The 15,687-nt window shown below is 42.3% G+C and overlaps 1 protein-coding gene across 1 annotated transcript in view; it reads right to left on the reverse strand.

Moving 5' to 3' along the window:
• Positions 1-15,687, reverse strand: part of LOC146668841 (sodium/potassium/calcium exchanger 3-like) — a 61,936-nt gene that overhangs the window by 36,500 nt on the left and 9,749 nt on the right. The gene's annotated exons all lie outside the window — the stretch shown is intronic.

The raw sequence follows: 15,687 nt of genomic DNA on the forward strand, positions 1-15,687 counted from the left end.
ATCAGTCAGTCAGAACTTCTTCATGGGAACCTTTCTTTCATTTTGTGCAACAAAGACAAAACACACACAAGCACCACCCATGCACTGACCACACTGAAGAGGAAATAATGCAAAAAAGAACAAAAAACCCACAAGAGAGTCCTGCAACGACTGCAAAACGTAGTGGAAATAAATGTGGTCATGAGAAAACACGTGATGCAGAGCAGGTGTACAGTTTTTCCCAATGTATAAACTGGTACCCTGACGTTTTCAACCCAGCACGAGACCTCATTCTGGTGTATTATTCTGGTTAAACAAAAAGGGAAATGCATCTAAAATAAAAGCATAACAGGCACACAATGATTTCATTGCACTGTCGCCTCACAGCAAAAGGATCTTGGCTCAAACCTGCCAGCTGAGGCTTTTCTGTGTGGACTTTGCATGTTCTGCTGGTGCCTGTGTGGGTTCTCTCCGGGTTCTCTGGGTTGATTGGCTGTAGGTGAGAACGTTTTTCTTTTCTCACTGTGTCAGCCCTGTGGTCGACCTGCCCAGATGCACCCAGCCTCTCACGCTATGACAGCTGGGATACATGCTAGCCTTTTATGGCTGAATTAGATAAGCAGTTAAACAAATGTATGAAGGAAGAAGCGTTTGTGCTACAAAGTTTAAAGGTCAAGTCCTACTGGAGTTATTTTTTAAAGTGCATTTGTTAGGAGAGCCTAAGAGCAGATAATTTATCCTTTAGTTGTGTGATTTTCTATCTTTATTATAATGGCATTAAAACATTTCATATTTTACAAACAGCCAGAAGAATAAAAGTTGTAAAATAATAACAGTAATGACAGTATAACATCCCTTCAAACTGCAAGAATCGTAAAAAGATCATCTGTGTGATGTGATATTGAGCTGATGTGAGAATAGCTCAGGGTAACAGTCCAGTGTATTCACAGCTGGCGAGAGTGGCCATCCTGTGTGCCGCCTCCTGCACGAGATACTCCACACGGAGCACGCCGCGAGCGGAGACAGACTGCTACACATGCCATCTGATCAGCTTTGTCTTTCAGCTATTCTTTGGAGAAATCTCTAAATAAAAGAGGGGGAAAAACTAACCATGTCACAGCTGGCGTGAACACATATTTGTTTTCAGTTGAAGGGAATAAGATCACTGATGCGTGGCTCAATCGTCTGACAAAAAAACAAAAAAAAGGGCTAATATTTACTGTGAAATGCACAGCCGCTCAGCTGTAGCGTAAACACAGTCATCTCTTTCAAATGCAAACAGCTCAGGGTTGTGAAGCTCTCTGTAGGAGAGCAGTGTGCTCGATCTCACTAAAACACTGAAATGTGCCTTTAACCGTTGCATCTCTGTTGTGACAGAAAAAACTGGAAGGGTGAGAACGAGAAAACATTTTTAAATGCAAAACAGATCCTTAAAATAGCTGCCTAACTTTAGCTGCTGCACCATATGACTTGGAGCAAGGCATTCTGGGAGTTTAAGTTGACTGAGGTTGGGAAGAGTGTAATGATGACACAGGACGAAGAGGAGTGACGGTCGCTGTCACCTGCTCTAATGGAATCTCGCACTCACGAGGACAACAGGCAGAGGCATCGCGGCACGAAACAACGAAATAAAGAAACAAACGATTAAAGTTTCATTCCCACCCATGGGGACACGTAAGGGCTCATCCTCCCGTACATCCCGCGTGTACGCCGAGCGCACGTGGAGAGCTTGGGGCCTGTTCTGCACATGCTCAGTGGGCGACGATGATGTGGGCTGACACATCGCATGTCGTGAGCGTGGCTATTGTGCTGAGTAATGTGTGACATTTAAGGGCTCCTGCTTTTTGTCCCTTGCTGCGTTGTTTATAGCATGAACACAGTGTCTCCACAAACATCTACACACACAAACACAGACACACACTTATATTACAGGCATGCATGGTCTGAGCATGACAAATCTTTGTATTAATAACAAATGCCTCTATATCTATTCTGCTACAGCTATGTTTTAAGTTGATGTATTTCTTGAGGATGGGATAATATCCTCACCTTAAACCTGCTGTTACAATTAAGGAATACATCCTGAAATATAATATGAGCATTAGTAAAAATCAGGCTCAACAAACAGTGATGCAGCATCACTCAGCTAGACAACGCACACTCACGAGTGAGGTTCTGCTGCATTAATAAGATAAGCTGCGTCAGGCTCTCTCTGATTTAGTTCAGCAGGTAACTGATGGATCAAACACAAAAACAAGTTCCCTTTGCAATAATTCATCAGAGCCCATCATGAAGTGACGAGAGTTAAAAAAAACATCAGAGGTTTTACAAGCTGGGAAACAAATCACCTTTTTAGTTTTAATCTGCTGCAAAAATCACCACTGTACCATCATCCCTTACGATAAAAAGTCTGCACTGGACTGAAATAAATGATTTCTTGAAGTAAACCCAGCAGCTCGTGTTTGTTTGTTTGTTGTTACTGTCCTCTCAGATCTCAGTGATTAACTTGGCGAGTACAAAGCTGTTATTACGGTTAGAAACGATGCCAGCACAGCTGAAATGAAGCTGCAAGTCAGTCAGGACCACTATAATCAAAAGAATATTGGCTGCAGTAATTTATATTTGGCTTTGTGGGTCTGCTCTGGGACCTGCTCGTCCCAGCAGCGAGAACATTTCTGACTGAGTCTGAAGCAGCATGAATAGGAACAGCTGAGGGGGTGTAGGGTTGCAAAGTGGTTTGCAGATGTGCAGCAGCTGCAGGCAGGGTAAAGCATATCACCTGAGCCATCAGCTGACATAGGCCGGCATTGAGATCAGCTGATTTTGCTCCTCCTCGGTTTTGAAACAGCATTTCACAAACCAATGGGTGATGTCACAGTGGCTCCGCCCACCATTTAAACTGTCTGTGGGCATATTGAAATCCACAAAGGCTTGTGATTTCATGGATGTGCTCTTGAAACTTTTTATCAGTATGTATTGTATAAAGCTGATGCAAAAAAAAAATGAAACAAGAAATCACAAGATGATGGTGTAATCTCAAAGGCGGTTTCTGTGAAGGCGCCAATTATCAGCTCTGGCACAGAAGATCTCTTCACTGAGGTGGCACCAGCTGAAAGTTTTTGGTTCCTGCGGTTTCTAAAATAGCCAATTCCAGCGTCATCCCTTCATGTCACGTCAACGAGATCAATCCGTGCAAACACGGTGCAAAGTTTGGGCATACTGACGGTGACTCACTGTTAAACAGTGTATATCACCATGGAAACACAGGCGGCCCAGCGAGCTGGTTAGGTTCAGTCTGTTTGGAGCTTACCTCCTCGTGACTCATCTCTGTGGAACAAAAATGGCAAAACTGCTGCATTTAGATCAGATGAATGAGAGCAGCGATTCAAACTCCACTCATACAGTAACTGACAACACGTACATACGAAAGGCAACAGACTCTGAGATTCAGGTTGACTCCTGTGATCAGTCACTGGAGAGGGGACACGTGTTTGCAGCTTCACCACAACCCTCGTCCTCTCTCGATAAACCTGCAGGCACCACGAGAACAACATCTGAAGAGTTTTAGTTCTGTGCTGACATTTTTCTTATGAGTGACTGGAGGAGGAGATTGTACCCACATTCCCATTACCTCAGCAGGGGGGCAGCTTAGCTTTGAATAGAAAATCTTTTCACATCTGTGGCGACACAGTACTGCATCCAAAGTTAGAGACCAATAACTTTCACATTTACACCATCTGCACTTTTCCTTCACTTCTTGAATCTTTTTAACACTTTTTATTCATTTTTAATTACAATCTGACTCACCCGGGTTTTCTCGACAGTATATTAACATAACCGCACAATCAGCTGAGTGTACAGTAAATATTCTGTTGGTTGGGGGTTCTTTTATTACTCTGCTTTATTGACTGTCTTGCATTACAGATGTGTGTCACTTCATTTCCCATCGGAGGCAGATGTTATCTAATATTAAAGGTACCCTGAGGAATTTTTGTTGTAAACAAACAAAAGCTCAGATCAAGTTCACTGCTTCACACCAAAATGCATCTTGCACGCCTGTGAGGAAGCGTGAAGGAAATCGCTTTTGACAGTTTTCAGTAAACTGCTGGACACTTCGACAGGCAGAACCTCTCTGCAGTCCTGATCTCATTGACGTTTAAGTCAGTTTACATGTGGCATCTCGTGGTGTTTTACCTCCTTTACTTCAATTTATAGCACATTTCTGCCTTAATAACACAACAGGCAGCACGGTGGATCAGTGGTTGGCACAGTTGTCTCAAAGGAAACAGGTCAAGGGTCTGAACCCTGCCAGGACGCTTCTGTGTGGACTTTGTGGTTTTTTAAACGAGCTCCGGGTTTCGATAAAAACAGGTAGAGTTTCACAAGTAGTTAAAAAAAACACAGTGAAAGCATTAGATGTGCTGTGGTCAAATTAGTCAGCTTTGCTTTGGAGGGTTTCTAACTGAGTGAAGCCACCCAGAAGCTTCTGCACGGAAGCCATCAAATTCTCTAAGTATTTAGAAACGTGCTTCAATAGCTCCTTTATTCTCTTTACTGTTATTTAGGCAACCTTTTTCCAGTCTTGTGCTGTGTGAATTGTGTTACTTTTGCTTTTCATGTCAGCTTGAATCGGTTTGGCCATTCTACTGGACACTTTCTCTTCTCTTCTCTTCAAAAAAAAAAAGAAAAAAAAAAGAGGATACTTTCTCTTCTTTGGACGATTATCTGAAAATCATAGAGATGGTTCTGCAAGAAAACCCCAGATCAGCAGTTTATGAAATACTGACCAGCTTGTCTGGCACCAACAACCACAGCAATCCAGTTAAATCACCTTTCTTTCCCATTCTGATGCTCAGTTTGAAAATCACCCTCTTTCTGTCCTCTTTCAAACCGTCTGTCTTCTCCGTCTAAAATCTGAACATTGGCATTCTCAAGAGAGCGACCTTTGCATCTGCATCTGAAGGATAAAGGTCACTCTTTCCAGGATGCCAATGTTCACATTTTGGATGGATAATACAGATGGCTTGAAAGAGGACTGAAAGAGGCCATCTATGTCCGCTGTGAACAACCATCCTTGAACAGAGGGCGGAGCTTACGACACAATACATCACCTTATAGGTTGAGGCAAGGTTTCACCCAAAACCTCTGCTGAGGTTTTCACACCTTGGCTGACGTGATGAGATACAGTCGTTGGTGTGAAGGGACAACTCCCACTAAGGTTTAAACACCTGGGACTCTCCAGCATTTGGTTTTAGAACTGAAGAAGCTTCTCTGATGAAAAGTCTTTAAGAAACTCAAAGAAGTAGAGTCGGTTCTCTTTCCAAGCTCCTTACAGTCCTGCCTTTACATTAAATATCATTCATTCATTGTGTTTCAGTCCCAGAAAGACTAAATAAAGGCAGGGTCTTTGGTGTGCATTCACCACAAATGTGACGTGAAGTTTCTGTGCAACACATTTACATTCAAAGTCTATGCAAAGACTTTTTTTCACTGAATTGGTGCCACATGATGTCAATCTGCATCTGTGCAAGTTAAAAATATTTCATCTTGGTCCACAATGACTTCAGGCTTGGTCACAAAAGCCTGAAAGAGCAGCGATAGGACCTTTTAAACTCACTACATTTACTGCTCTATGTTATTCTGCTTTTTACTACTTTCCTTGTTACTTTGTAGATTTTAAAAATATCAATCCAAAAATATAACACACTGTATTATTATTTATAGTTAGCAGCATCTCCTTGATTACGATCATCTTGAGCTGCAACAGTCATTTATATAAATTCATTTTAACCAATTGAACAAACAGTATATTTATATGATTGTGCATCAGAATTATTTATGCTTTAGATGCATGTATAGTTGTATATTAAGTATATGCGATTTGGGGGTTTTGGATCACAGTATAGTAGATAATACTATATAGTACATAGTATAGTAAAAGTACATTTGTACTATGACTTAGGTAGAACTGTTTTACAACTTTACTTTGTTTAAACTCTTGTTCAGGCTTTTTCAAGTAACCATACGAAGGTCCGAGGCAGCACATCAGCCTTTTATCTGATGATGTCGACACTTATGATTTTAATGATGTATTTATTTCTGACGATATATTCTGATGTCCTGTTTTTTCCCTAAACCTAACCATCAAAAATGAATGCCTAACCCTAACCCCTACTCTAAGCCTAACCATAACCACGTGTAACCCCGTCACTAAAGCCACATTTTGAGTCTCAAAAATGTCTTCAAACTTATGGGGACCAGGATTTTGGTCCCCATAAGTATAATAAACTTCCAATTTTTGGGCCACATGGAGATATGACACACACACACACACGTCCTTTCAATCAGCAGTTAATCTCCAGCATTTTACATGTAAGGAACCAGATACAGTTTTCACTGGCTGATGTTTCAAAGCTATGAACAGACAGGACTTTATAATCAGCTGTACATCCATCTGTTATTTATGTTTACGTGTAATCACTTCTCTTTCTTTCAGTAGGACAATAATTCAGTTTAGCTGTTTACAAATGCTTCCCTTGGTAGAGCTGAAACTGCCAGCTCTACCATTCGGGAGCCGTGGATCTGTCAGTCATCATCAAAGCCTCCTGGTCGCTTGGCATCTCTGTGTGAAGAGCTCATCCTCAGAAAAGGCAATCTGACAGATTGAAATATTCATCCCCATAAAGCAAATCAAACACCTTATCAAACACTCTCTGTTCTTTTAATCTTTTAGGTGCTGCTGTGTGGCACATACACGCCGCCTGGCTTCAAAACTGTCTCCACAGAAGTCAGTTTTTAAATTTACTGCAAACCACGAGTCTTTGTTAGTGTCACACCAATTTAAAATGAGGGAGAAGTACTTTCTTTATTAGGGAATTCCATCCATCCATCCCAATAGTCCCACAGCGACAGCAGCTAAACATGGTATTCCTGACATCCTTTCCTCCAGCTGCTATTTCCAGGTATATTTGATGGATCCCAAGGTTTTTATAGGCCAGATGAGATCTGTAATATGCGCAGTGACTTCAGGATCTACCCCAGAGCACCAAAAACCCTTAAAAATCTCCTGGCGTCCTATGGATGTAAAACAGCAACACTTTAACTACAACATCAGGATTCAAGTCCAGGACTTTTTCTTATTTTCTGTTAGCTTTTATCCAAAATACCCAAACTTTAACAACTGAAGCATATCAAAGAACCAACAGCTCGGTAAGAAGTTTATTTGTACACCCAGTGTGCTGTTCAGAGCAAAACTTTACGTGGGAGCTTTGGGAGCACGACAGTAAAGAGGGATGTTCGTGGCTCAGGAAACAGCCTCAACATTGCTCAGTCGCAGTCACAACCAGCAGGATGAATCTTTAAAGGTGTGTCAAGTCGCTTTCGCTGCTGGCAGACAACCTGAGCTCTATAATTCAGCAGGAGTAAGATTTCCTCCACACGTGGCGAGCGGATGAACACAATCAAAGTGAGAGGAAAACAGCATGAAATGTAACGTTGGATGAGTTTTGTAGGTGCAGGAGACGCAGAGTGAGGGAGAACCAGGAGGAGCTGATGTGGAGGGTAGTTTCTGCTCAGCTAATTGCTGTGATGGATTGGTCTTATTCCCCCGAGCACGGAGCTCCTGCAATAACAAGACAAGATGACTTTCCCAATCTGCACATTAGGCAGTTATGAAAGAACTTTGCCTCCATCTGCAACTGTTAATATGCAACCCACTCACAGTTATTAATGTAATTTTAACAATGGATTTCTCTGAGGAAATCACTCCTCTTTGGGTCAGTTTTGCTTTTGATTGGAGGGCTTTTGTTAGACATTAAAGGAGAAATCACTGGATTCTGCCTTGATTAATTCATCAGCTGTGTTGTGGTGATGCTTACTCAGTTACCTCTGGCACGTGGGGAGGAAGCTGCAGGATGCCCACGTGAAGTGAGGGCATCCTCCAGCCCCCTGTGTATGTATGTGCACATCTGTGAACATACACGCTAAGCAAAACAGCACACCCTCTCCTCCTCGCTGCTGAATCCAGGGCCAGCACCCTCGCATTAATCAATACTATTCTTAACAGTTCATCTACACACACACAGCACATTTCTCACAGGGAAGCCCTGATTAAGTTATAGCAACCTCCTTTCCTAAAATGGAGCATTGCGTTGAAGCTGAGCTGAGCTGAGTGGAGAGGAACTTTAATAACAGCCACCGGGGAAAGACCCCTGGAGAGAGCAGTCACGTGTACGGGGTACCCAGATGCTCTGTCTAATCACACAGCCAATGCTACTGTACACAGAGATGCTCAGGGGGGTTACATTAAGCAATCTGTTTGCCAATGTGCTGCAAACTGAAGGAAAAGCTGTGGGGATGTTTTTGCATGATGAAGTGCATGTGAGCGTGCGGGTTCGTGGCCGTGAGCTTAAAACGTACATCTTTTCAGATTTACTGCGGATAATCGTTGCCCATTTACTTCTTCTAAGGTGGACTTTTCTTCTTTTCCTCTATAGGTGTAGGGGCATCAAAGTAAAATGCAGCCACTTTGTACTCGATGGTCTCTAAGTGGAGACCTCCTTCAATCCTGCCTGGTCTTATCCATGGTAGAGGCTACAGCTGCCTATGTCGAGCCATATTTAATCAGAGGAGCCACACCCCATACTTAATACTTAAATCCGGATGGATGAGCTGTTAAAAAAGTGAAGTGAGAAAGTATTTCCAGTAACCCCAAAACACTAGTTGACTAGTTGAACTCCCACTCACCCGCAAGTATCCTTGAGATGTTGAGGTTTTGAAAAAGGTGTCAATCTGGTCAGTCCACATTCCTAACCTTAACTAAGCTCTTGAGCTGTTACCAAAGAAATAGAGTGGAGATACAAGCAGAAGAAATACGCTTTGGTTATTTGGGAGGACTCTGAGTAGAACCCATATTCATCAACATCAAAAGGAGGCAATTGAGGTGTTTGGATATCTGAACAAAACGTCTTCTGGATGAACGCCTCTTAGATGAGGTGTTTCGGGCAGGGCCTCCTCTCAGCGCTATGCCAGGACACACTGGAGAGATTATGTTTCTCGGCTGGTTTGGGAATGTCTTTGTGTTGCCCTAGAAGAGCTGGAAAAAGTGGCTGAGGGATGTTTGGACATCAGCTTTGACTGCCACCTAGGGGTGGGTTTTTATAATCGATTTATCGATTAAAATCGATTCTAGCTTGGATAACGTAAACTCGATTCATTAAAATCCTGAATCGATTTTTTAATATTAATTTATTTTGCCCGAAATGCCAGAATCTCAGGTGAAAGATCACAAAATTTCAACAACCACCAAACAGCTAAGACAGTAAATGAGAGCAGGTGCATGGCTTCTGCACAAAGACGTAAACACACAGCGCCGACGGATCAGGATCAGTTAGATGTCGCTTTTCTCAGCTGACGGTCGGGGCTGAAAGCCGACAGCTCGCTGATTCTGATCCGCGGGTCCGCGCTGTGTGTTTACGCCCTTTTTGCGCTGATCATATGGCTGTTAGTTTTATCTCTCTCCAAACAATATTGACCGAACCAGCAGCAAAAGAAGATCCAAACCACGCTTCACATAAACATCGTCATGAATTCCCTCTGACTTTTGCTGACTTTTCAGGATAAAAATCACACTTCATGCACAGCTCTCTCTCTCTCTCTCTTTTCTGCATTATTCGCTTGCTTGTTACACACAAGTCTACCGTTGTTTACAGCGCTGTCGGCCGACGTTTTTTTTCCCCTTTTACTTACTTCCGAAAAGTAAACCTAATTTCTGCCGTTCAATATTGAACAAATTTAAACTTTTTAAAATTAAGCAAAATGCAAAACGCTTAGCCGTGTCTCTAATAAAACCGCTGTAACTTCAGAGGTGATGTTCATATGTTGATTAATGGTTTTCTTTCGTTTTTGATGTACTGCAGAATATTTTTATAAAATCCCAGAACAGGAAAATCACCTTCATGTTTTTCTGTGTTTTATCTTCAGCTACTTTGACACAAAGGCCTCTGCTGTGATGCTCACACCTTTGATAAAGTCTTGCGTGTGTCAGCTTCCTTTTAATAGATACAAAAATATGTAAATGTACTGATCTGAATTATAATATTTCTGACTGTCAAAATTTCCCAGAATCGAATCGAATCAAATCGAATTAAATCGAATCGTGGATCGAATCGATTCGGGACCTTGTGAATCGGAATTGAATCGATTCTAGAAATCAGTGACGATACCCAGCCCTACTGCCACCTTCACAACCCCATATAAGCCATTGGTTAGTAAGGTCCTGCTTACAGCATTGAGCTAAGCTTTTTTTGTTGTTGTGATGTTTGGAAACCAAATGTGAAGAGAACGAGGTCGAAAAATCTTAATCAGTAAGACGGGAGACTAGCAGAAACTCATCAGGAAATTGTTTCCTGAGGCCCTCAGATTGGAGTGAGCAGTAAACCTGGTTTCCCATAGATCCCTGCTGGCCATGAGAAAGTATTCAGGTACTTTTCAAACCAGGAAGCAATAACTCATCTTTTATATGCAGTCCATGGCCATTAAATACTTCCTCCAAAACAAGAAGCAAGTTTGAGACTAGTTTGAATCAAATAGTGACTCAGCAATGACTGGCTGTCATTATTCATGCATGGAAGGGCTGGATCTGGGCAGCAAAGTCACCAAAATGAAACACTCTTGTTTTTCATGATAAAAGGAAGGTCAGGAGCCGCACAGAGAGGGCTCGTTCTGAATAAGACTGCTCGTTCTCACCTACACAGCAAACACACAGCCACCTCTCTACAGACATTTTCTAGGCAAACTCTCCTTGATATTTTCAGAGCATGGCCAAAAAGATCAAATGGGCAAAGAAATAATTACCAAAGGTGACACATTATTCTCAAACGTTACTACCAGCCACTGGCTGTGCTTCCCTTTCTTTTTCCCCTTGACTAAAAAATGGCGTGGTGATGGAAAGAAGGCATAAACAAGTGCCTGAAATAAAAAGAAGCAGCGGGGTCCTCGTAATTAAAATCACGAAGAGAGAAGTAATGACGAGTATGATAGCTTGTTTCATGTGTGGCTGGAAGGGGAAATTAGCAAATGAGGGCCTCTCTCGCTCTCTCTCCATCATCTTTCGAGCACTTGATCAGCAGGTCTCTAATTTCAGGCAACAATCAGTCAGTGCCTCTGCCGCGCTGCATCCTCCCAGAACACAGAGCTCATGTTGGGATACTTCCTCATCAGCCAGCCTTGTGCTGTACACTGTGGCAAGCTGTGGAAATAACTCACACACACACTCTGCTGTGCACAAATGCATGTGCAAGCTGCTACACGATCCCACACGAAACCAGCTGATCACTCGATTAGCCGTTTGAGTGGAAGTTAATAAAACCAGTCCCGATAGTAAATTAAAAGTTGCACAATGACATGGATGGAAACACCAGCTGCTTTTCATCCTCAGAAATGCTGAAATTTTTGCTTTTGATGTGAGACTATGCAAGTTATGAAGAGCCCAGTTTCCACCACAGGAACTTTACCCAGAGACAAGGAACTGAGTGCATTTCCATCACATTGACACGGGTCTAAATTCACTTCTTGGAAACTGTAAACCATTTTCCACAGCAGGCTGTTTTTAGTGGAGCCCAACCTATCAGGAACCAGATTTTCCTGACCATTTGTGAGATGGATGTCTAAGTTGTAATTTGGGATAATGTTGGTGCAGCACACTAATCTCTGTTAAACAACAACAGGTTGCAAAGAGGAGCTAACATACTGTATTTTGCACCCCCGTTCACAACTTTATATTTTAATTCCAAGGAGCCAGACTTTCTTTATTTCTTAAACTGGTCTTGAACAATAGTTTTTCAGCTTTCTGAAGATCTTTACTTTAGACATTGTCTACTTTTTCACTCATTTTCACTCAACTCCTTGTACCTGACCATTTTCAGAGGATTTCAGAGGATTGAATCAGTTTTGTGTCCACACATAAACATCACAAAAAATGTCTAATTGGACAAGTGGCCTACAAAAGAAGACGCATCAAGTTTAAAAACTACCTACTACAGATCAACAATATCTGAAAGCCATCTTCTGGAGAAATAGCAGCAAATCTAGCTACTGATCCATCTACTGTTCAATAGAGACTCATCAGAAATCAATCATCAATGACAGGGTGGCTTTCAAGAAGTCATTTTTCAGGAAAGGAAACGGAGAAAAGCCGGAGGTATCCCAAATGACATAAGAACTAGACTTAAAATCAGTGGAGTGAGATTTGGTCAGGAGAGAGGTACAACAGTGACCGTCTACAGGCGTCTGTAAACACGGTGGAGGCTCTGTCACGTTTGAGGCTGAATGTCAGCCAGTGATGTTGGAGATCTTTTCAAAATTAAAGGAATTGTGAACACAGAAAAGTCCGATTCTGAACCAACATGTGGTGAAAGCTGGCTGATTGATCCCAAACACACTAACAGAAAAAAACTTCCCCAGAGCCCGGACATTAACATTATTGTGTTGAATCATCCTGACAGAAGATAAAGAATTCAAAGAAGAGATTTCAAGAAACCCGGAGAACTATTCCTGAAGACTACTAACAGAAATTACAAGAGCTGCCCAAGAGAGTTCACAGCGTGCAGCACTCATTTAATATTTTCCAAGGAAATGTGAAGAAAAAGAGGTGTGTGCAGCACTGTACAAATCAAAATACTGCACAGTGCAATGCTAGGGTCTCTTCGTTAATGGTGCTATATTTGTTCTGAAGGAAAAGCAGAAAGGTAAACGGTCTTCCTGGATCAGAAGACAAACAGCAGAAAGAATGGGTGAGCAACATGAGACAGATTTCCCAGTTTGGAAGGCCTGCTAACATCTGGAGTGCTGCTTCAACTCCTTGGTAGGGCTGTCGAGATCAGTCAAGGGAGACATGGTGGTGGAGTTATGGCAACATGTTCAAGCTAACTAACTAACCCTAACTCATGTGGCGCATCCCCTTACTAAGATCAAGCTGTGTTCAGATCCTGGACCGGGCTCTGTCACTATTACGACTGGCTCAGGTGTGGAGTATAACAACGGAATGAGAAGGATGTACCAAGCATTTTAAGAAAGTGCTTGGTATAAGAACTGATTAGAGACCTCACATCTGCACTGAAATCCTGTTTCCTGGGACTGTTTACCCCCCACCACCACCAGAATGCTAGGTGAGCAGTAATTTACTGTATATGATCTGCTTCTGATAGGCACTTGGAATCACAAACATTATCTTGAGTGGTTGTGATCACCTCCTCCTTAGTACTAAGATAGCTATGGGCTTTTTGGCCCAAGCACTGCCTGCAGATATAGTTAGTTATACTTATCTATGGGCCTTTACAGACTACTTTGAGTCATGTGTCTGGCTGGCTTACCTCATCCACAGGTCCACCCAACATGGGCCAGATGTCAGGTGTGTTGTAGCAGCCACATCTGGGCTGCAGAACAATTTTCTAATGTAACAGATTTATAAGTGCCAGAAGTGGCTAACATCAGTCTGCATTCTTCTATTCATCAAAACGTGCTGCTTTCATTTCCTAGAGTGTGAATTGACCACCGATAGTTGGCGAAGATTCTGGTTTTTCATGCTAATGCAACCATGAACTGCTAGCCTCGTGAACTCTTGAGGCCATTCGCCAGACGTCTTATCCTTCAGCGGACTATTTTCACATACATCACAGGTACAGCACGACGCCCCACCGCTAATAACATGGTGTGTCCTCTTTGGAGATTCCTTATGATTCACTACAGTGAACAATAATAGCAGGTCTGCGATTGGACACAAACTACAGCTTCATCCATGACAGCGTACTAAATAAGTCTCCTTCATATCCCTACTTACTATGTCACTGATCTACATAAAATACATCATAAAATACAAACATGTACTGCTTTCTCTACTTCTTCTACACATCCTGCACTTTTCAAAAACACGCCAACAATTTCCACTCAGAGGTCAGATGTAGGATGACTCAACAAGTTCTCATACGAGTACGCCAAATGTGCCTTAATCCAGATTCAAGCAGAAATGACTAGAATGGCGCAAGACTTTCATAAAATAGAGGTTATTTAGCAAAAACCTTGCTGTCCTCAGGAGGAATCTGGGGGCTGAAGCCACCGGAGCGTGAGCTTTAAATTTAGCAGAGAGAGGAGAACAGCTACAGTATAATCAGCAGGAGAAGGGAATAAGTTGAACCTTGACCTCGGCTCTCTTTATAGATGACAGTGACGACCTTGAGAGGGTGAGAAAGGAGATTGATGATGGCCATTTTGCTTAACGAGCTCACCAAGGACCGCCTCACCCTCTGAAGGGAGGACAATCGTCTCCGCTCAAGGTAAGAGACAAATGTCACCTTTCTCCACATCACTTATAGCAGCACCGAACGTCTCATTTCAGTCCATTTACTTTTAAAAATAGCAACAGAGAAGCTGATGGTGAGACTACAAGGTTGCCTAAGGATGCATTACACCCACAGACTGTATATGAAAGATGGCTGTAGTCAAATTCCCATTTTTAGCATGCTGGATGCTGCAGTGTTGCACGCTTCATTAGACAGTTTGTTGGATAAAAACAGTCTAATTGCTAGCCTCGTTAGAGAACATATTTCTGATATAACTAACCCGACAGGAAGCCACATTCCTGCAAAATGATTCAAAAGGCACCAACAGCACAAACACAGTCCACAGATCTGGTTCGGTGACTCCAAGTAGCTGAGGTAAAACCTAGCAGACAGCTAGCAGCTACTGCCATCTGTGTCACCATTCACCTTTCGTCAATGTTTCCATGCCTCAAACTTTTAGCTTTAATTCTTTAGCTTAGATATAGAAATATTTATCCCCTCTATGGTAAAAAAGGATAAATTATTATTAAGTGTTAAGGTCCCGTTACACAGTCCTAGAGACTGGTCAGGGACCCCCTGGAAACCACCGGCCACTAGAGAAACATGTGTATCACCTGACCAGTTGCTGGAGGTTGCTGCCAGGCTCTAACATGAAATTGGTTGCAAGGAGGTATACAGTGTCATACCAACACCCTCCTTGTGATTAGTCCTTAGTCACTAGCAGGTTGTCATGGTCACACATAGTTTGCATGAAAGCTGTCGACTTGTCCATAGAGCGTATATGTGAATCACACAGATACCTGCTAATGGACAATTAAAATAGTAGAATTTCACTCATCAAAACAGGATCACAGACTTCTTGGACAGTCTGCACTGCACAAAAAGCCATTTTACTTGTCATGTTAATAAATATCTAAAAGGCACCAACATCACAAACCCTCTTCAGTAACTCCAAAAAGCAGAGTTGAAGTGTAGAAGATGGCCCCCAGCTGTCTGTGTCAACAACATCTACGCACGGGTTCATTGTGGTCTTAAATAGGTGAGATACAGCTGTCACAAAGTGGCAACTCAAAGCTGCTGTAAAGGAGGATTTTAACATGTGGGGTCTATGGGGACTGACCCACTGTTAGAGTCGGCCTCAAGTGGCCATTAGAGGAACTGCAGTTTTTCAGCTACTTTAGTTTCTCCAATCAGTTTAATGTGATGCCGAAAAACTAATTACAAGTGGCTGATTTCTAGCCTTGCAAAAGTGACTTGAAACTTCACAAACGAAGCATCCTCACATGTTCGACGATGACGGGACAAAAAGGTTGCCGTGGAAACAGGGTTTTTTTTTCTGCCTTTTAAAATCTGCCAGGAAAAAAAAATGTGA

Source organism: Rhamphochromis longiceps, linkage group LG6 (assembly GCF_057381845.1).
Source record: "Rhamphochromis longiceps isolate RC_006_pf linkage group LG6, R_longiceps_female_GT1.1, whole genome shotgun sequence".
Classification (NCBI taxonomy): Eukaryota; Metazoa; Chordata; class Actinopteri; order Cichliformes; family Cichlidae; genus Rhamphochromis; species Rhamphochromis longiceps.